This window comes from Aptenodytes patagonicus, chromosome 2 (genome assembly GCF_965638725.1).
Source record: "Aptenodytes patagonicus chromosome 2, bAptPat1.pri.cur, whole genome shotgun sequence".
Taxonomy (NCBI): Eukaryota; Metazoa; Chordata; class Aves; order Sphenisciformes; family Spheniscidae; genus Aptenodytes; species Aptenodytes patagonicus.
In genome coordinates, this window is record NC_134950.1 from 117,642,471 (window position 1) to 117,664,799 (window position 22,329).

Genomic DNA, 22,329 nt, shown 5'->3' on the forward strand with positions numbered 1-22,329 from the left:
CTTGTGAACTTTCAGCTGATACAGCTGGTCCCTTACAATTTCATTGTCCACAAATGGAAAGTCACTGTTTCCACACTCGTGGTCCTCCGATTTAGGGGACCAGGCAGCTCAAGGTCTATCAGTATTATTAAAGACTGAGGCAAAAAAAGCATTGAATGCCTCTGCTTTTTCTTCATCCCTATTTGTCAGGTGACCAGCTTCAACAAGTATCTTGGCTGGGCGATTGGTAGTAGGCACCCACAATGATATCTGCTTTGTCTTCCATCCCCCTAATCCTCACCCAGAGGCTCTCAGCCGCATCACCGTAAGGGCTGTACAGTCAAACCTCTCCCTTATATACAGTGCAACTCCTCCACCTCACCTGCCCTGCATATCCCTCCTGAACAGCCTATAGCCCCCCCATTCCATTTGCCTACCTCACTTTGTGGGAAGATGTTCAGATCTTATCTAAAACCCTGGCGAATCTCCTTTTCCTTTAGGTTTTAGTATTTTGAGTACTGAAAGAGTAAGGAAGGTAGCGTTCTTGTCATTTTGTACGTTTGTTCCAAAATTGGTATGTACAGACTATGTAAATAAGGGCATTTAGACTATATACATTCATTTGGTTGTGGTGATGCCAGAGGTGAAAGAAAGGGGTTTGGTTCCCTCTGCATGAACTTTACAGAGACATAGAAAGCACGCTGTTTAGGGTGAGGTCTTCTTCTTGGAAAGAAGGCCTGAATTGTTTTGTGTTCTTTACCGTATTTTTCCTTGCACTTCAATAGCTCTTTTCCTCCTTTGGCGCAGGAAAACACCTGTTTCCATGACATGTCCTTGCAGAACCCAAGTCTGTGTGAAGTAGAAGTTAAAGTTTTACCTCTTTCATCTCAGTAATGAGGCTTCTGTCTCAGGACTTGTGTCCCTCAGGTTTGTTGTCCTGATGCATGCATGTTTCCCAAACTTTGGTCACGAGGGCACAGAACTCAGCATTGTGCCCCATTGGGGTGTGGAAACCTTCTTGGCAAGCTGGGGTATGGTCCTTAACAAAATGCATCTTTCCCCACCTCTCCCTAAGTTGCTCTGTACCAGTGGATAGTGGCTACCTTGGTCGTATCACCTGCATGCTGTGGATCACAGAAGCCACCTATCTATGAGAGGAACAGAACTTTATTGAAATAGATTATTTTTTCCATTGGCTGCATTCAAATCCTAAACATATTTCTTTGCCTCCCAAAACCCAGAAGTATCTCGGATCAAGGGACAAGCCTTCATATAAAATGAGAAGGCTCTCCTAATTGTGAAAGTTTCTTATCTTAAAGAGCTAAATGGTGAAATATATATTGTTAGAGTACCCATCAGCACTGCCAGAGGTCTGTCATTTCCATTATGAGCCAGAGTACTGAAGATAAACTAGAATTAAGCTGTTATTGTTCCGTGTGTTAGAGCCAGCCCCAGCACAGAATGTATCAACTCATGTACGTTAATTACATTTTTAACTGAATTTGATCTCAACTTACTCAAATTCAGAGAGTTGAAATGAGGGTGGATACAAACAAAACAAAACAAAAATTTTTCTCTAAAGAAGGGCAAAAAAAAATTGTTCTGGCCATTCATATGGTCAAGAAATAGCCATTCAAACTAGCCAGGTTCACAGAACAGGTGGTTTGGATACAGTGAGCCTATCTTATAAATAGAGCTTCTTGTATTTTAGGTTGGCAGGACAAAGACTAAGAGGGGACATAATTGTTCCTCTCTGTAACTACAGCAGAACAGTATGTGCTAGAAGAGAGAAAGCTGAGGTATATCTGTTGGTTTAGTATATAAAACCCAGCTTTGTACAAAATTGCAGTGGAATTTACATACATTTACTTTAGAAATTATGTCAGCAGAGATCTTCTGGATCACTGATGCTGTCATGGTCAAATGTTGCAAATTCGGTCTTTCAGAGATTGATCAAGGGCAATCTTAAGAGCAGGTAGGTTTGCTGCTGTCCCTGCTGCCATTGGAAAGCCATGCCAGAGCCCCCCCACCTTCAATATCCCTTCTTCCAATTTCCAGCCAAACTCTTTTATGGTCAGTTGTTCTCATGCCAACATTTTATTTTAGGCTAAACAACAATCTTTCCTCCTTGCTCTTTGTTCCCCTCGTGTACACTGATGGTAATTATAGCCTCTTCACAGATGTCTTTTTGCTAGACCAAGTAAATCCTGCTCCTGCAGTCCCCCCTCAAAGGATTTTCATTTTTCTGGGTGCACTATCTGTCCTGTCCTGTGCGCAGTGGTGTCTAGGACCGTATGCAGTATTTCCTATGAGATTGCACTGATGCTTTGCCCAGGGCTATTGGTTTTCCCTCCTCTGCTGGAAATGGATCACCTGATGCGATCCTAAGCTATATTTCCCCTATATTTTCCCTTTTCACAGACTATCACACAAATATTCATAAGTAATTCTGCCTGTCATTAATTGTCACTATCATTTGTCCTCTACATCATGCTTCAAGAGAGTTTCCAGCCACCAGGAGAGCCAAATTCTGGAACAGACTCAACTCCTACGACGGGGTGGGGAGCAAAAATCCTAACTAGTTTTAAAACTCAGCCTGATAAATGAAGAGGAATATATGATGTGACTGCCTGAAATATCAGGAGTCTGGACCTCATGATCCGTAAGGACCTTCCCTATCCTGAGTCCAGAATTACTAAATATAATATACGATAGAGTCACTAAAAATATCTAGCTAATCGCTCACATGCCAATAACATTTTAGGTGGAATTTTGAAGAGCAAGAACGAGCTGAGTACCTAAGTCCCTTCAGCCCCTATAGAAATCCCAGACACTTTTTAATTACACTTACTTTCCAGTGGTGGTTACAGAACTATATTCACGTAGAAAGTTCTTGTTTCCTGGTATTAATACGCTAAATGAGCATAACAGAAAGTTGTAGAATGAAAGGAATATCCATGTTTTAAACACGCAGAAATGAAAAACAAAGGAGAGATTAGAAATTCCGTGCAGTTGCAAAAGCCAGGAACTGATCTCACCTCTCCCAATCCTCCCTGCAACACCTAATTTGTGTGAACATCTCCCTTCCTGTGTTGTGCATCTACTGTTGAGTGAGCCAGAGGACGCTGAATCAGGAAACATATTTCCCATTTAGATCTGAAACCGCTTGGCTCCATGGTAGTCAATCTCCGTCGCATAAAGCAGACACAGAAAACAAGAATAGTCCTGAGGAAGTTGTCTCCTGTATTCCCATGTTCCCTGCTATTCCTCAGTTGTCTCATTGTTCCATTAGAAGAGCATGGATATGACAATGAAAGTCTCACTTAGGGTAGCATTTTCTAAAAAGCCTACTTAAGCGCTCAAATCTTACTTCTAAAAATAAGACATATATGATTAGCTCCAGTGAAGAACGAAGATATCGAAAACATAATTATAAATAGCAAAAATGCAATACAAAATCACAACCGAAGACTCCCCTCCCCATTCAGCCCCTACCTGCCTTCCCTGGTCACCTGTTGTTGATTTTCAGGTTCCCTGGTTTCATGTATCCATACCAAAGCACCACAATATTGGCTTGATGTCCGCCATGTGCCAAAGCTCAGCTGGGCTTCAGAAATTAGGTATTTGACCCCCAGGGCTCTGAGAAGGGGAGAAGAAGAGGAGTGAGATGGCCAGATCACACCTATATACACCAGCAGTATGAGGCGCTCCAAGAAATAAAGAAGTCCCATGGCAGCCTAGGGATTACAACAAGCAGGATGGCAACTCAAGAACATAGTAAAGATCTTATAGACCTAAGCCCAAATCCCTCCTCTGACTGAGGGGATCCTGTGCCCCCCACAGCACACCTCACCCCAGAACTTCCCAGTTACCCCAAAAGGGGACATTTTCTTGCTTCAGATGTTCTGCTTAATAAAAAATCCTAATTCTTTAATTGAAAAATGCAAGAGCAAGACTTGGCAGTCTGGTCCCTGCTGTAAGGATGGTCTACGTATTATCCAGCAAGTGTTTAACGTAAAGACTTCGGCATGGTACTTATGTTTCTTTCTGCATAAGATCCTAAGTTACTTCTGAAAACGGAACTTGGATGTTTTTGACAATTGTGTCTTTTTTTATCTATCTAATAGATTTTTGAATTCAACTAAAGTCTTTACCTCCATAATTTATTGTGGTAGTGAGTTCCACAGATTAACTATATGTGACATAAAAGGGCATTTTCTTTACCAGTTTTAAATTTATTGCCTTTTAATTTAATTAGGTATCCTCCTGTGCCTCTTTCACAAGACAGGATAAATAGGAGCACCTGCTGACCTTCTTTGTGCCATACATTATTTTATATACCTTTGTCATGTCACTTCTTATTAGTCTCTTTACTAAACTAAATAGCTGTAATCTTTTTAATCTCTCCTATTATGGGATACTCTCCAACCTCTAATCGTTTGCTTTGCCCTTACTGAAAAGTTCTTGGGTATTCAGGACTCTCTAGGTATTAATTTAAAAGTAACGTATAATTTACAATAATTTGATCTTCAGAAAGTCTTGCATTGTTTAAGCAACTAGGTTCCTTCTACTATCCATCCTTTCTATACTGGTGCAGATTTATCAGGAAAACAGTGCCTCTGGGAATGATCCTTGTTGGTAGCAATATTTGCAAACAAGAGAGACCAAGCTCAGCCTCCAATACATTATGTATTTGGGGTAACACTTTGGGGCATGCCCCAGCTCGGGGCTGGTTTTACATTCACAATTAGTTTGAAACTGTAGTCAAATCCATCCCACAGGCACCCCTCCAACACCAATGCCCAGAGGCACCCCTCCGACACCAATGCCCAGAGTGTGCTTCAGGTGACCTTACCAGACCTTCCCCTAGCACTTTCTGCCAAGTTTCTTCTCAACAACTGTGGGTTGGTGATTTCATTTCCTCTTCGTGGAGGTGGGTCCCAGCCAGCAGCTCACGACGGGGAGTCCCGGCACTCAGCACGAGCAGCTCACCCAGTGCTCCCGGCTCAGGTTCCTGCTGTTGATGGAAACTAGAAGAGATAATCTCCAGTTACAGTATCTCTGAGTTATCACATTTGCTGAACAGATAGAAATTCATGCAAGCATTGAACGGATAGCTCAGTGTAGTGTCAGTGCCAAAATGCAGTGTATAGTTCAGGAGTTTGAGAGTCGTCAGAGCTTTCTCATCTCTCCTAAATATTTTTGGGTTCACGGTTTCTTTTTTAGCAGCCAGGGAGGCTAGGTGAGCTCAGGTGGGTTGCTAGCTCCAGCGTAGGATAATTTCTACCACCAGCACACAGCAGCACAAAACAAAGGTGTTCTCCTGATGTAACTCAACTGTGGCTTAGGAGGAATTATCTCCAGGTATTATAGCTCCTTGTCTGCATTTAGACAGTGTCTGTTCTGCACCCCAGAAAGGTCTCTCGGCCATCATCACATTTCTTCTAGGGTTCAGATTCTATTCTTGAACACTGTAATTTAAATATTATAATCCCTCTGTCCAATTGACTCACAAAGGCAATTTCCCTCTATCTTCTTCCTTAAGCCTCCCCAACAGGGACTGGCCTTCTCAGGGCCTGGTAGCCGTGCCACACCAGGGCACCCAAGCTGCTGGGCCCAGAAAGGGATGCAACATCCCACTAGATATTTAAGCTTTGCTAAGAGTGAGCAGTCACGATGCCAGTTCATCCCACGCCAACAGCTTCTGGTCTGCAGGTGCTAAGAAGAAAATGAGTGAAAACTCTCCCTCTCTTCTTTTTATTAAACAGTAAGACATCCTTTTTCCACACACGCAAAAAGCTGAAGCTCTGGGTTCACTCCAGTTGCCTAACCCCAGGCACCTAGTACCACTGGAGATGCCACAGGTAGTGGCAAAACCCACAGCCGGTTGGGAGATACGACACAGAAACTATGGCAGACCCTCATCCTTCTGATCAGGACCTTGATACCAGCTGCTGCAGCCCAGGGCATCTCAAACAGCAATTCTTAGGACTCAGGCTGAGCCTCTTCTCTGAAACTTTAGTCCCAAATCAAGCACCAAAAAAATATTTTTTGTGGAAAGTGGCTGAGTATTCACAGTTCAGCTGTCTTCAGAACCATCACGTTAAAGGGCATCTAATCCCAACGATTGCTTTCTGAACATAATGCTCACTGGAAGGGGAAAAGAAAGCCCTAGCACAATCTCGTTTACGTGGTGTTTCTAAAGCAACAGCACTCCCGAAATTGCGTAGGAAAACAGAGCCATCTACAGGGGAAACCATTCTGGTTTGGCAAAAAAACGGATCCAATGAAGCAACGCGTGATCCTGTGCAACCAGCACAAGGGCAGGACCAGCCAAACGCCATGTTACCAGCAGAATGATGAAGGTTACACAAATGTATTCTGTATAATAGAAGTTTTGTGAATCAGGTTTAGAGTCTCTCAGACTCTTTTCTTTTATAGTTTTAGCAAACCAATTCCACGAGCATTCAACCAATGCAACAACTAACTTAGTTTTCCAGTGACTACATCTTCACATTAGAGTTACTAGTAACTGCTGGAAGACACTTTTACTGGTACACACCTTGTACACCTACCCAGGACACAGGCTCTGTCCGAGGCTGTGGTCCCACCCCACCTTTTCACACTCAGGTCCTTTCCATCAGCCCTTTGCCCCTCGGTTACCTGGGCATGCCCATACCGTATCAGAGACATGCAAGTTGTCAAGCAAGCTGTACCTAACATAGTGGCTATAGAAGATGTAAAACAACTCATCCTGCCTGGTGTACAATGGAAAAAGGCAACGTCTGGCACTTTTTTGGTATTTAATAGTGTATGTTCAGTTCCCTGCTGGTGACTGTAACAACCAGTAGATAAAAATTTGCAATCTCACCAACGGCACACGGAATGACTCCTAGTTGCCTTTCTGCCTCCATGGAAAAAATCTCAGGGCTGAAGTCTCCTTAATTCATTTTCCTATTGTTTAACTGTCCCACTACATGTCTTCAACAGAGAAGACATTAAAGTAAAGAGAAAGGAAGGAAAAGAAGAGTTGGTTGAAAACAGTGACTGTTTGGACCAGGGTACCTGGAAACCTTAAGAAACTGTAGTGGAGCAGCTGCTTAAAATGCCATATTAGGAAATATAAGGTCCTCAGTGTCAGGGGCTGCTACGACTTAGGGAAACAGCTCTAAGAGTTTACTCATGGCCAGATGATAAAGGATGTTCTGTTACGTTAACACAGGGGCCTCCATACTTAGCTGGATTAAGCCAATTAAAATGGCACGAAATCAATCTTTCTTTAAATACTTAAAAGCAGAGCAAAAATTAGGTTGAGCAAACCCTCCCAAATTGATTTCCATTTCTGTAATGACTGATTTATGTGATATATAAAGTTCAGTTTCATATCTAGCTGGACTTCTAAATGTTTGTACGTTCTTACTTATTCAATCATATTCTCTTGTAGGATTATTATTTTAAACTCATCCAGACTTGAGCTTTTTGAGTTATTAGAAAAAAATTCCATAGACTTACCTTTGGCTGAATTTAATAATAGTTTTAATTCAATTAAATCTAATTGAATTACATTAAATGCATCCTGCAATTTTATATGTACTGACTGAGCTGTACAGTCAATGGAATAAAGTCATCAGTGTAACAGTATAGCTTTGAGCTTTAATATTGTTGATATAGGTCATAATATAGGAAACTAGGACTTTTGTGGGTAGAAAAGATTTCCCTTGGCCTAGATAGTCTCAAGTTCTGTGTCAAAAAGAGCAATGGTTGTGCCTCATACTTTATAGCTTCCATCTGGTTCAGATATCACACACAGAGATAGCAAACAATGACCCCTCATGAGATCGCTATTGACTTCAGTGGGAGCTGGATGGCTTGGGAGGGTTAGAAAGGAGGATCATGTACATGGGTTGTCTAGAGCCTTGCTAGTACAGGACAACTTGGGTCCACCATTCTCCTTGGCCAATTATATCTGAAGACAAAAACTAGCAAAAGATATTTTGAAACTTTTTGAAAGGATTTTGCTGCTCTTTCTTGTGTTTTAACAATGAGTTTAAATTAAAAACACATGGCAATCAATTAGACATGGACTGTAAGCTCTCCCAGACAAGGGCTGCTCTTCTTGTGTATACATACAGGGTGAGATATGTTGCTGTTAATTTTAACTATCTAGGAGTCGTGTCTAGTCTAAAGCAGTTGTCCAGGCTTCCACTGAACTCTTTGCGGAGAGTCCTTCTAAGCAATCCACCCCATCTATCTTTGATGACATATATTTTAGGACTATGGAAAAGTTTTGCGCTGACTCATATTTATACATTGCCTCATACGAGCAAAAATGCTGTTTTAACCCCATCTCCTTGCCTTGCCACCCACGTAGTCCCAGTCACTCATAGCCTCAATAAATGGAAGGGAGGGGATCTCCTCTGTCAGGATGGCACTTTTGCATTCCTGCTACTACCCTGCTTGGTTAAAATCAGTCCACCTGGGGGAAGAAAGCCTGCAGGAGGCCCAAAAAAGGGTCTGAGTTGTGGAGGTGGAGCACTGTTCCCCAGAGGCTGATGCCACCGGAGGCAAGAGGTGTGCAAGCAAGGAAGTTGCGGATGGTAGAAGTCAAACAAACATCTCTAAAAGGGGAGCTGGACCTGGAAACGAAGGAGAGATCTCTAGAGCTTGATCTTCAGGCAGGTTGTGCAATTCTTCCTCCAGCACATCTGCAGCCATTCTCTGCTCCACGTTGCCCAGGAATTCAATGAGCACTCTTTCTACTTCGTCATCCAAGTCACTAGTGAAAATACCGAACACCACCAGACCCAGGGTAAAGCTTTTTGATACCGATTCCCAGCTCAGCGGTGACACACTGAGAGCTGTACGGTTTCCAAACAGCTGCATACCTAAAGTGTTAGATCTGCTCTTCTCCTTTTCAAGGTGTGTCAAAATAGTCTAGAATTGATGTTTTGTTGAAATGTGGTGCAAAATCAGTTCTTACAGAAAGCCGTGGCTAGAAGAAAGGCACTTGAGTAGTTAAAGTTTAGCAAATGGGATCATTGCTGAGATTTCTGCACACGTGTTTATGCCCTTTTGTGCCTGTTCTCTGACAAAAGTGAGCAGCAACTATTTTTATCACTACAACAGCACTTCATGCCCAGAAATCTCCACTAAAAAAAGTCAGTTGGCTTCCAAAGGCACAAATGTGTGAGAGAGGTCAAGAAAGCAATATTAAATACCAACAGCTGCTTCACTCACTATCCTAAACTTGGTTAAAATATACAACTTCCTTTGACTGTTACTTTTTTTCCTAAAGGGATAAGCCTAAATCTAAATTATGTTTCTATTTTTTATAGGACGCTGTGTAATTTTCAGGTCATTGTAAAATATTTCTTCAGGGACAAACTCACAGTAGACAGGCTTCATACTTGCCTCTGATTTTCTGTAAAAAGAACGTGTAACTCCTTCAGGTAATGGGAAGATAGAACAAGTATCTGGTTAATCAGCTAAATTAGAAAATAAAGAAGAAAAACATAAAACTGGAAGTTAGTCGCATGGTAGGCACGTTGTCTTTATGAGAACATATGTGTACGTTTGGGATAAGTACAGGGAAAGGGGCTTCTCTCAAAGATATTTACTTTCTAGTAACAGGAAGAGAGGAAAGAAGTAATCTAAAGGATTATCTGCACCAGATAAAAGCGCTTGAATAAACTCCCATGCTTATTAACAGCTCATCTCCCAGAAAACATAGCAGAGCCCATGGACAGAGCAAAAATGGATGTTTACCTCATATAAAATTTTCTCCCAGGCTCTTCCAGTATGAGGAGTAGGAGTAGATGAGGAAATCTGTGGGGAAGAGGTCTGCAGGGTTGCCCCTCTCCCACCCTAAACCACCATCCTGCCTCCCCCCCCCCCGAGCTCAGCAAGCCCACGTAATGCTCTCCCCGTTCATGCTTTACTTTGTGTAAAAGCAGGGGGGAAAAATTAGTTCGCAATGCACTCAGGGAAGGTTGTCAGCTGTGGGAGAAGCAACTGGGAGACAACTTTTTCTGCTTCTCCACAACTGGCCCACATAATGGCTGGCTCTGGCTCCGAGTCTCAGGTTTTCCAGAATGCCAGATGAGCTTTTCAGTCAAACATACAAACCTAACCTTTATTGCTGCTAATTCCACTGCACAACCCTGAGGAGATACCTCTACATTGCAGCCTGAGCTCATGGCTGAGCTCCATACATGCTGACCCCAAGTTTGATGCAAGCTGGGCAGGACTGCAGCGGATCCTCACTGGCCATCTGCGGGGGCAAGAGAAGAACAGAAGACCTAACAGGCATGAGAAGAGGTTTCTCCATGAGTTCTCTCAACCAGATTCCCCTCTTCCGAGTATGTTAACACAACGTAGCACAGTAGGAAGCCAGACACGTGAAGCTTGGCTACTAGGCACTTTCCTTAACCACACCAGTCACTGCGCTGAGTGGGCATCCACAAAGTCAAGAACCATAGGGAAAAATGCTGATAGCTAAACATACTTAAAAGGACAGAAACTCAGCTGGGATAAATGAGTGCAGCTTCGACAAAGTATGTGGGTCTGGCTGTAGCAGTTTACATTTTTAGTGCTACAGCTCAGGCGGACTTTGGGATGGGGAGATGTACTACCCCACCACCCTGTCCCACTTTGCAGCTGGGCAAGCTGCAGTAATCCAGCACTTGATTATTTCACACTCAAGTAGTACCTGCCAGCCAGGACGGGAATATCTCATTTAGTTTTAGGGTTGATTCATGTTACTTTGATAGCAGGTTTAAGGAACAAGCTTTCCTTTAGGTTTTTCTTTGCGTTTCCCTGGTGTCACGAATCAAAAACCTCTCACTTTAGGCAAAATGGGAGAATTAGTCTCCTATTGGTGTCAAATGGGTCTGCACGAGAGCCCTAAATATCACTTCTGTGACTAAGTTATAGTAATTCCTAAGAGTAAAGGGAAATATAATGCTACTGCTTATGTATGCAAACAATGATTCTTGATCTGTTTTGACTGGTCTCTCTTCCTGATCAGAGAAATTTCCTGAAATTTTGTTTGGTGTGATGAGTAGAGATCAATCCTGTATCCTAAGATGCCTTGGTAGAGATCTATCAAAAGTCCCATTGTTGTTCAAAGACTTAAGGTTTCTGCACAGGTACAAGAGAAAAAGAAAAACAATTCCAGGGCAAGTGCAAATCATGGACTTTAATGATCTATGAACACGTGATTCTTAAACACTAGATTACATAGAATTAATCATATTGTTCTCTGAGGAAAATGTACAAGTTTGAGGAGTTTCCTGAAGCAACTCGAGTTGTATGTGTTTGTCTCCAGTGAATATAGCCTTAATGTATACAGAAAGCCATGCTATTTATTGGTCAGATATGTAAATCCTATTTAGATCAGACTATGTAACTAGATAAATTCAAATCACAGCACCACTTTTATCTGCTGAGGCTGGAGCTTCTCTCCCCCATTATTTTCGTGGTCTGCTCTGAGTTTATTGTAACCTCAACATTTCCAGAGAGCACCAAGGAAAAAAAATTATATTTCTAGCCAGTTACTCGATTGCCAGTATACTAGGACTTCATATTGATTTTCTGTCCTCAGCTGCTAATGTAGTGCACTTCTCTCCAGTTTTCTTCTCACAGGTCACTAAGATTTATGGCTGACCCGAAGAAGATGAAACCAGAAGGCAGACTGCTGAATTGCCACTGCTGGAAGCCACCTGCTGCTGACTGACACTGGGTCACACACATCTCCTGAATGCTTCAGGCCACCCCAAAAGCTCTACTGGACATTTTGCTCCTCACATGAGAGAGCTTGGCTTATTCTTGCCATATTTACCAGCTGGCTAATTCACTTCCTCCCCACTCTAACCAAATTTTAGCTTAGCTGTTAGAGAAAATGAAGTGCAACTGAACAAATGGTCTGCTTTAGAAAAGGGCATGGTCTTCACCAAGACATTGCTTAGCAAGGCACTGCTTAGCAAGATGTCTCCAAACCAGGTAATCAGTTGTCTTTCATTACTCTGTCCTAGGAGAAAAAGGTCCCGGTATATTTGAAGGGGTTTTCATAGAATACTGCTAAATAAACCAACATTGGGTTGGGTGAATGTGGAAGGAACGATAAAACCTGTAGCTGCAGTCTGGGGAGGGAGGGAATGTAAGGGATGAACAAAAGAAAGGAAAGGCTGAGGTTAGGATCCTCATCTGAGACACGGATAGGGCTTGGGATGAAGTGCAGTCCCTGGCCTATGGACAGCTGGGGGTTAGGATTAGGGTTCCTGATGAGTAAACTATCAGCAACAGTGCTGGATTGCTTGCAAAAGTATCTAAAAAAAAAAAAAATTAAGGGCTTATACTGGCAGTCTCCTTTGTCTCAGTGGATTAGGGTCTTGGCTTGTGAATCAGCCTAGGATTTGGGTTGACAGAAAGACCAGGGCTACAGCTGGTGTGGGGCTGGAAAGGGGCTGCCAAAGGAAACTGAAGGCTGCAAAATGAATTGTCCCCCGAGAAAGATGTTTCATGCAATTTTACTATTAGGATCCAGAATATTATTTCCGATAAAATTATAGAAAACCCATAGCAACAGGACTCAATATTTTAATGCCTTCCTTTTCTTTGCCCAGCTTCAGTCTTTCTTGCAGAGAATTGCACCCACGGTAGATTTCTCACCTTGAGCTATGGAAATAGCTTGTCCTGGAAATTCGTAAGAAGATATAATGGTTTAATCCTCATGTGTACTGAAAAAAAGAGAGTCCACCACAGATTACTAAATACACAGAAACATCAGCCAACTCAAAAAAACCCAACTCCCCCCAAAAACGCGAGCTGAAAATAGTTGGAAGCTGGGAGAGCATGTGGAAGAAGTGTCAATCTTTTTGTACCAAAAGTCATGTTCAGATGAGGGGATGGAAGTGAGTCCCCTGGTTGCCAGAACAGCCCCCACCTTTCTCTGCCCCTGTGCTGTGGATGGCCAGGGCAGGAGGAGGTTGGACAGAAAGTCCCATGACTTGGTGGGTCCACAGATGGTGGGGGGTGTAAGTAAAATAGCATGGGGAGGAACGCAGCTGAACCTCAATGAATTTTTGAGGGAACCGGAAGAGAGACTGCCGCCAGGTGCCCTTGAACTACAGACACACGTGGGTATCCCTCTTGCCACATGAATTGGGGAGCCCCATTAGTGTGCCACAAGCACACCAGTGGGTGTAGTATACCTTATGGTCATGCTGGGCACAGGACCTGAGGTGCGATGTACCCTCCGCTCTTCTCCCCTTCCAGGTGTGCCCTATGCTCAGGGAGGAGGCAAGGGAGGTGCTACACCCACCTTCCTCTTCACCTTTCTCTTGGGGTGAGGGTACTTCACTTCAAATTAAAGCAGCCTCCAGATCCCAACAGTCAAAGGGTTCCCTTGTGAGCCATGCCTCTGGGCAGGAGCTCCCCAAACAGCCAGGCCTCAAGGCCGCTGCACCCTCGCAGACTGCTCAGTCCCACCCAGACCAGGTTCTCCTGCAGCATCCCCAGCACCACAATGGCAAGATGAATGGGGAAGCCTTTGAGCTCCTGCCTGGCAGTACTGTCCCCAGTCTTCGGCCGGCCACCTGGCTTTGCCGTGCTCTGGTAGCTAAGGGAAAGAAAGGGGGAGACTGCACGTGAAGCACCTTTAAGTTTTTACCTAAAGGGAAGCATAGCCAACGAACCCATGCGATTTGGTTCTGTTCAGACATTTTGAACCCATTATGGCTGAATGGGTCCTAAATGTCCCCAAACATGTTCCCATTATCCCTAATTAAATTAGTATATTGAGATCATCAATGAAAAAATATTATACAATTAAAACATTTGCACTCAATCAATTTTAATTGTATTCACTACAATCGCCTGTGCCAAACCAGATGCCTTCTAGCCTGAGATAAGTGAAGGAAAAGCAATTTTTAAAACTCTCATTTACTCAAGTTTGATGTGATCAAGTAGTGCCACAGTCGGGGTTTTTTTTTTTTTTTCTTCCTGGGAGAACCCAGCAGCTGCCTCCTGCCCCGGTTCCCGCTCCCCGCCGGCGGCGGGAGCGCTGGCCCGGCGGGGCCCCGGGGCTGGCTCCGGGGAGGCGCTGGGCAGCGCTGGGGCCGGGGGGACAGAGCCTCCGCCTGTGTGTTAGCACCATCTAGCGCTGTCGGCGGCAAAATGTCAGCAACCGGCGGGAAAAGGCCACCATCCCACGCCCTAGGCTCCCCGAGGCATTAGATAGCTGATGCCGGAAGACTCCTGAGGGCTGAGCAGAACCTGGGTACCAAAAATGGCACATCCGAGACCCCCCCTTCACCTTCCCGGAGAGTCTTTCCCTAGTTACCTCACACTGCTTGGGCTGAGGTCATTGATCAAAGGTGGCTTCAGAGCCGGTCACAAGTCACAAGTAAAACTTCCATCAGCTTTAACCTCCATCACTGAGATTTAAGCCAGCCTGCTTGCCTTGCATTTCTCTTGGGCTTAGAGCATTAAGACATACAGAAACTTGGTCTTCCGCCCAAAACCTCTGGAGGGAAGGTGGGATTCCCCCACCCCCATCCTCAGCCACAGCAAAACACAAGGATGACTTGCAAGTTTTTCCTCTGCCCGCTTGCAGCCCACGTCTCCCAGATGAGGCTCTGGGCAGGAACAACCCAGGCCACTGCTTCCTTGCAGAGCACAACCAGCAAGGAGGTGGTAGTGAAGTGTCTGGTTTTCATCTAGCGTTTGTTTAACCTAAGGAGTCCTTGGTAGTCAGCACAGACCGGGATTAAGTCTCTGACCACCAGGTCATGGTCCTGCTTTCCCTCCAGTTCAGTGGGTGTGGTGTGCTCTTCTACAAACCAAAAGCAGGGGATGACTGACACTAGAAACCTTGTAAGCTGCATGTTCTGACCCTCTCCGGACACACGGGTGTGAATCAGGCAGAAAAGGCGAGTGAGGCTCAGGGTCCTTGCCGCTTGGGGGGCACGCCAGTAGGCGGGAGCTTTATCACCAGCCAGATCAGCCAGCAAGTCTAGAAGAAAGCATCACACCCAACGCACGGGTACGGACTCGCAGGAGGCAGCGCCAGGCTGGGAATCCAGCTGGAAAGCAGACCTCCCCGCAACTCTGAGCCAGGAAGCTCTGATCTCCTATTTTCTGGGTGAATGCTTTCACTACTAGCTTGAATACAAACAAGCAAGAGACCAGATTCTCCAGTGTTTACATCTTGAAAGAACAGTTAACCATAAGCGGCCCGCCCAGTTTACATGTGCACGTGAGGGTAAAATACTTAATTCACATGGTCTGTTCAGGTTTAGGTTGTTTCTACCTCTCAGACCGATGTGCATTTCTGCATATCCAGAAACAATTTTCACATATCTGTGAACTTCTGGATTAAAGCCTGAGGCTCTTGGAGATTTTCAGTACCTTCAAATTAGAGGAGAAGCTGGCAGGATTCTGCATGTGGAGGCATTTGAGTCCTTTTTCTTACCTCAGTGACTAAGCAGAGCCTTGCTGTAAGTCAAACCTGCGATAGGACACGGGAATTCTGGCTCGTGCTCACAATATTTGCAAGGCTGGCTCTAAATTTGAGATCTTTGTGCCAGTTTTATATTAACATCCAGCTTCTCTCTCTTTAAATATAAATGCTAATTTACTCTGAGCTATGTTCTCCCACTTGTGGTTGAAGATCTCTGATCTCCTTTGCTCCTGTCTCCAAATCCTTCCCATCAAACTGATCACTGTAGAAACAGCAGTAATTGATAGCAGGCGTTTCAGATGTGTTTACTGCTCTGTGGCACCACTTGCCTCATGTCTTGCCATATCATTCTCTCTTCCAACATCATGAACTTATGCTCACTGATCCTGAACCGCTGTACAAGAAGATTGATTTAGAGATGGATTAGTTTGCAAGTATTCACTGCTTCTCTTAATAATCAAAGAAACTCAATAGATGTGAGCATTGAGGAAGCCAATACTAATATAATTTTTTTTGCTAGGGTTCAGAGCAAGGTTTTTCTTTCAATAAATTTTAAGGATTATAGCGTTTCAATTTCTAACTCTCTTCCCATGCTCTGAACAAAATTATACATATTGCAAAATAAAACAATTGCCCAGATGTACTAAAGATCATTTTTAGATTGTCCAAATTATTCCATAATGTATAAGCTGTCTTGCTGCTCAGCCTGCTCTGTGCTGTATCCTCCTAGGCTTAGGGAAAAATAAAATATACAGCAACAAAAGAGTAAGAACCTCCAGGAAATGCATCTTGCCAGAATTCAAGTTGGATGGACATGAAGCAGGAGGAGTCTGGAGAGAGGAATTAGGTCTGCAACAGTGCTCCAGAAGCTCTGTATAGCAAGTTCAAGGCGGCGTAAGAGGGAGTTCCTATTAATTTTGGTAACACCAGCTAACACCGTTCAGGTTGCAAGTGTTCCCCACCTCAGACTGAAATTGCCCCATACCCATATGACCTAATCTGGGTCACAGAGCAGCTCCAGACCTCTGCTTCATTGTGTATGCAAACCCCACACTTCTTTTATTCCCTGAAGTGTGGGCCAATGCCCACACATGCAACTTCAAACCCTATATGAAACTCAGCATTGGTCTTTCCGCGCTCAGCATTCCTCTTATTTGCTGCCATAAACACATCAATATTTCTCCGGTGAGAAGGAAAAACGCTGTTACTCCTTTTTTTTGCAGGAAGGGAAGAGATTCAAACAGATACTGTCAAAATTGCTAAACAGTTTTGCTAACTGACAGTGCCCTACTTCAGACAGCCATGATCCATGAGAGGATCGTAACATGGCATATTTCAGTGCAAATCCCATTTAAGCGCAGCTGTCATCCCCCCTGCATGGCTGGTTCCCAGTCTCTCACTGAAGGGTGATGCGCTGGAGAATGCACCACAAGCAATAGACTGAAGCTGAGGTTCAGATTTAGTGCTGCCCCCGTCATGGGTCTGAAGAGCCCCCAGGTGAGGAGGACAGGAAAGCTGTCCTTGCCAGCACAAACCTGATGGTTTTTAAGCATCAGAAAAAGCCACTGACCTGCCCTGGTATTTCCGAATACTTCAAACACCAACTACAGCAATTCATTACTACCAGCAGCAGGCATATGATCTGGAACTAGTACACTCACACACCGAGCTGTATCAGCAGCAAACCCTCTGCGAACAGACCACAGAAATATTTACTCTTTTCCTTGCTGGCTGACTAGGATGGCAAGGGCAACAAATTCAGAAATTAAAACTCGGTTATCTTCTAGCCAATCCCTTGTTTGACCCCCATTCAGGGTCACCCATGTTCTTCATGTTACTTGGAAAACGGACCCAGATAAACCTGCAGGAGCTCTGCCTTCTCACGTTTCGTGTCACCTACTGACTCACACACACTGTAACTTCTCCATTCCCCTGCCCCCCAGAAGTCTTGCCTTGTGGGTCTGACTACCAATGCTGCAGCAGTCTTGCATGAGCCATAGTACAACCGTAGATCTGGGAACGGACTAGGTTTCTTGAGATCTAGCATAAGGGGCAGATTACTTAAGCAACAGGGAGCAGGGCTGAGGTGGTATAACTAAACTCGTCAACATGAATGCCAGTAACACGCATCAGAGTGCCTGTCTTTAAAGCCAAGGTACAAATGCTTCATGGCTGGCATCAAACGCTGGGTAATGCAGTACTCTCAAGAATAATGCCTTCTTGTCCAGCCTGAACTAAGGAAAGCTCTGGTTCAGCTGGAGCTCGGTTCACCTCCAAAGTGGTGCTGGAGCTGTCTGCTCTGCATCAGATTCCAGCTACAATCTCCACAGAATTGCAGATTCTGAAGAATTTTGATTGGGAAACGTCAAAACAAAACATTGTTTAAAAAAAAAGAGAAACATTTGACTCTCAAATGTTGATCTTTTCACTGTTTTGAAATGACAATCAAAAATGTCATATTTAAAGTTTTCCCTTTCAGAAGAAAACCTGAATAAATAGGCAAAGCTAACATTTGCTGACAAAGAAAAAATACTTCAGCTAGCCTAGGAGAGATGGGGTTTTGCAGGGCCAAAATATTTCAACAGCTCTCTCCTCTTTAGCTGGAAACTGGGACCACCTTCCTCATCCCTAGCCAGCCTGAAAGCACTTGGCAAACACAAATTAATTCATCCTTTTGCCAGTGGGGGAAGGAAGAGGGGCAAAAGCAATTAAGTGACGCGCTTACGATGAAGTAGGATGTCTGTTGATAGAACTACAGAGATACGTCATGGCTTCAATCCCATAACATGCCTGCCTGGGCACAGGTTCCCTCGTGTGAGATGCCTGGCTGTGAATGCCAGCGATGCCCAGCAGCTGTACCCGTCCCTTGGCATCCTCGTCCCCCACATCGTAAACCCCACCGGGCAGAGAAGAGCTGTAGCAGAGGGAGCAAAACACCCCGGAGGCTGCCTGCCATAAAACACGCTTTAAAATCTCGGTCTGGCAAATCTGCTCGTTTCTGCAATTTGGTCATCCTGACTACATACCCAATGGCTTTTCTTCAACCTCCTCTTCTAAAAGGGAAAGGAAAAAAAGAACAATGCCCAAGAAAAATGTTTTCTTTATGAAGCCATCCAAACTTTTCATTATCTTTCTTTTTCAGGGAAAACTAATAACGGCAAACCACAGAAAGATACACTACATGGTCTTGTCCCCTCCAATGGTACTGAGCACAGAGGAACATGAAACTAAATAAAGATGTTTACTGACAGACTAATAAACAAATGGGCCCATTTTGATGTAACCTTGATGAATGGAGCATCCAGGTGTTTTCAATAATGGCAATAAGCACTACAACTCAAAGTATTTCTGATTCAAGTATAATGCATTATTAGGCCATTAGAGGCTGAGTATAGAGGGCCATTTGTGCTCAGCCCTATCAATAATGCTCCTTCCCAGCCTACATTTAGGCCAGGGGAATTAGTCATACGGATATTCTATTTAATAAAAACCTAAAGAAGGCGCATCAAGAATCGCATTACATTTTAACAGGGTTACAGTAGTCCAGGAGGACCACAAGTTTAATTTTCATAAGAGCATTCATTCCTCAATTATGTCAAACATGAAAATGTAAATGGCAAATTTAATGCTAACAATATCCCTCAAAGCACATTGGCAGGTAGCAACCATTATGTTGAGTGAATGCTGGCTGCATAACAAGCAGCCCCAAACTAGACAGCAGGGGATTAAAATTGCCAAGCTGAGCTCCACTGATTACAGCTGCACACTGCCGAAAACATCCTTTGTAATATGCATGTGGACTAAGGGCGGATTCTTTCCTCCTGAAGAATTCGCTGACCGTGCAAGAATTGCTATTAATATTGGCTGAAGGTGGTAGCCACGAGATGCGATACGAGCTACCCTTTGGGTCCTCCCAAGCAAGCACAATGAGCCAAATTAATCCCCACATGTAATTCCACCAAAGAGGAGGGAGTTACATGCACAGACGTACTTCGCTGGCTACTCCTTGTACAAACAGGAGTGCCTAAACGGGGAGGAGAAAGAGCAGGTAGAGGTTGGACGCTCACATCTTGCTTCAGGGATGCAATCTGCAGCCTCCCTAAATGATACAAGCTGAAAAAGCAATTACAGTATTCTGTGACAGAGCCAGACTATAATAACTCTAAGGTACCTCTCCAATACGTGAAGGAAACCTGTTGCTTTCATAACCATCCAAACCACAGTGCAATACAAATGAAGGGGATAACATTATGGATTACATCCTGCACCTTCTGAATATGGCCCAAACCTCTGCCTTTGTGCAAGTGCTTGGCTTCATTGCCATGCCAGGAGTAACCTGGGACTCCGGCCCTGTTTCCATGTAAAATAATAGGATCGGGAGTCAGACGTGTAGTGCACAAAGCACCGATTCCCTGCCAGAGCCTTGAAAGGAAGATGTGTTACTTAACGTGCACTGTGCTATTAGGTGGCACTGCTGAACAAATGCAGCCAATGCACTTCTGTGACATTCGCAGTTCAAAAGAGTGAGTCGCATTAGGCTCTGCGAAGCATGCCGTGCCAGCCGAGCTCCCTCCAGTTCACGTCTCTGCTCACGGAGCAGAAACTATCGCTACCACCGCAGTTCCTAAATGGTTTGTTCAGCATGAAGCAGATTCATCTCTCTTACTGAGGTCACTGGAAATGTGTTTGTGCATTAAGGTCAACTTCTATATACGTTTTTGTGTGTCTTCTTGTATACCTAATACCTCGTAAGCAGATAGGTGTGTGCATGTAGCAGATTTAATGAAAATATTAATGTCCATTTTCATATACCCATTAATGCAGCCTTATTGTGTAGCAAGGAAGATTGGGGTTTTTTTCCAAGATTTGCCAAACAAAACATTAATTCTAGATTATTCTATCTATTCTGGTTTTTGAGGTAGGAAATGCTAGTCAGTCACATCATCTACCTGACATCTCCAAACCTACTCACAAAGCAAAGTCCTGCTGAAACTGAACAAGAATGGGATGCTTAACAAAATCATATTTTTCAGTAGCTTTTTTAACGTAGGCCTGAATCAAAGCTTGTTTTTTTATTTCCCTAATATCCTTAGGCTTTTTCCTCATAGAAACATCTAAAACGTACATGCAGGGACATCTCGGGTACAGATCTGTATTTTCACAGAGCCGTGCCACTAAAACCTCCAAATGTAACAATGCTTTAACTTAGGTGGGAAATCAGCTCATTGTCATCATGCTGCTTGGTTTATACCTAGATGCACATGACCAAAAATCATGTCAGATAACCCTAGTGGCCCCACATCCCTGGGAGATGGGAACTTACCCCATCCACCAGCGCCCAACAGAGCCGCAACAACTCCAGCTGAATCCCGAGCATCTTCCAAGATGCCCAGGATAGAACTGGGGTCAGAAAGCACTGAGGAAACCTGGACTCTGTGTACCCTGAAAATCTTCAGGTATTACTTTCTACTCATCTTTATCTGTCCTGGCTCCCTCACTTTCGTCTTCCTTTCTCTCAGACAACACTAATTAAACCTCTCCTTTCCATAGACCCTTCTTTTGCCTCCTTTTCTTCATCCCCCTGGTCCCTCTCAGTCAGCAGACTCCCGCAATCAGCAGATCCTTCGTTATCCTTAATCCCCCCATCAGAGCAGTCACCCCTCACCTGCCCTCTCCTCCTGACACTGCTCCCTCTTCCACCTCCACCCTATGCAGCACTGTGCTGCTACAGAGTCAACTCTGCTCCCAAACCAAAATCTTGGCATCAGATATTTTTGGAATATGAAGGTATGAAAAGGCACTTCCTCAGTCAGATTCTGCAACTCCTACTCCTCTTTTTTCCAATGATCCCAAGCCTAGCACTCCGGTTGTTGACAGATAAAACATACACGCTTTACCAACCAGCTTGTTACACACAGGGGCCAGCACCAACCCCTGTCACACAAGATAAGTTTCTCATGCCAAGCTGTCTCATGAGAAAATTACTTCTCATGCTTACACTGCAGCACGAGAGGGATATTTGGAATAAGCAAGCTACCAGTAGGATTTTACTGTTGGTAGATTTATCCTTTTCACAAGTCAGCAATAACAAGGAACGAGGCATAACAGCATAAGCAGGGTTTCAGAGATGTTAAAATGCACACACTCATCTGATTTAACTTCCTTATCTCTTGGATGCCTTCCTGCTAAGAGGAGGAATGATTCTGCATCTTGGCCAATAAAAGTGGCAATGTTTTGCTTTGGATTATACCAGCTCAGAAGACAACTTCCAACATGTCCTTCCACTTGCTAAGCTAGCATGGACACCCTCAGCATGCATTTGGAATATACTGAATTGAAGATAAGAGAGAGATCAGGGAGTAGAGACAAAAGGAAAAAAATAAAACATAGTTGAGGAAGTTACTTAGTGAACGGAAAAATTTTAGAAGTGATTCTTGTTCGACAATCCAGTGATAAGAAGCTAAATTGTTTTATACGGACATTTCGGAAGGAGTGAATAAAGTTTTGGGAGGCTTCCTTAAATTTCTGGAGCCACAGAGAAATCCACTATGTCTTTATTTTTTCTTGCCATAACTGAATATTTCAAGGGAGCTCAGTTTTCCAGCGCTGTAGAAGAGTTTGAGCTTTCTTTAATAGCCTGTAATAGCAATCACATTTTACAAAGCGTACATACTCCAAACCCAGCAGATGTGTTTTCACGATGATTGGTTCTTGTTATTTCAGTCTCTGTGCCCCAGCTTTCCTCCAAGGATCACTGCGGGAACCAGCCCAGAACAAGTGCTACAGCGTGAGACCCTCTCTAGCCAGAGGCTGTTGTGTCAGCACCAGGAAAGACTCAGCTTTCATCAGCCCAAAGTGAGGATCGGTTCTCGCCTCAGTTCTGAATTTCA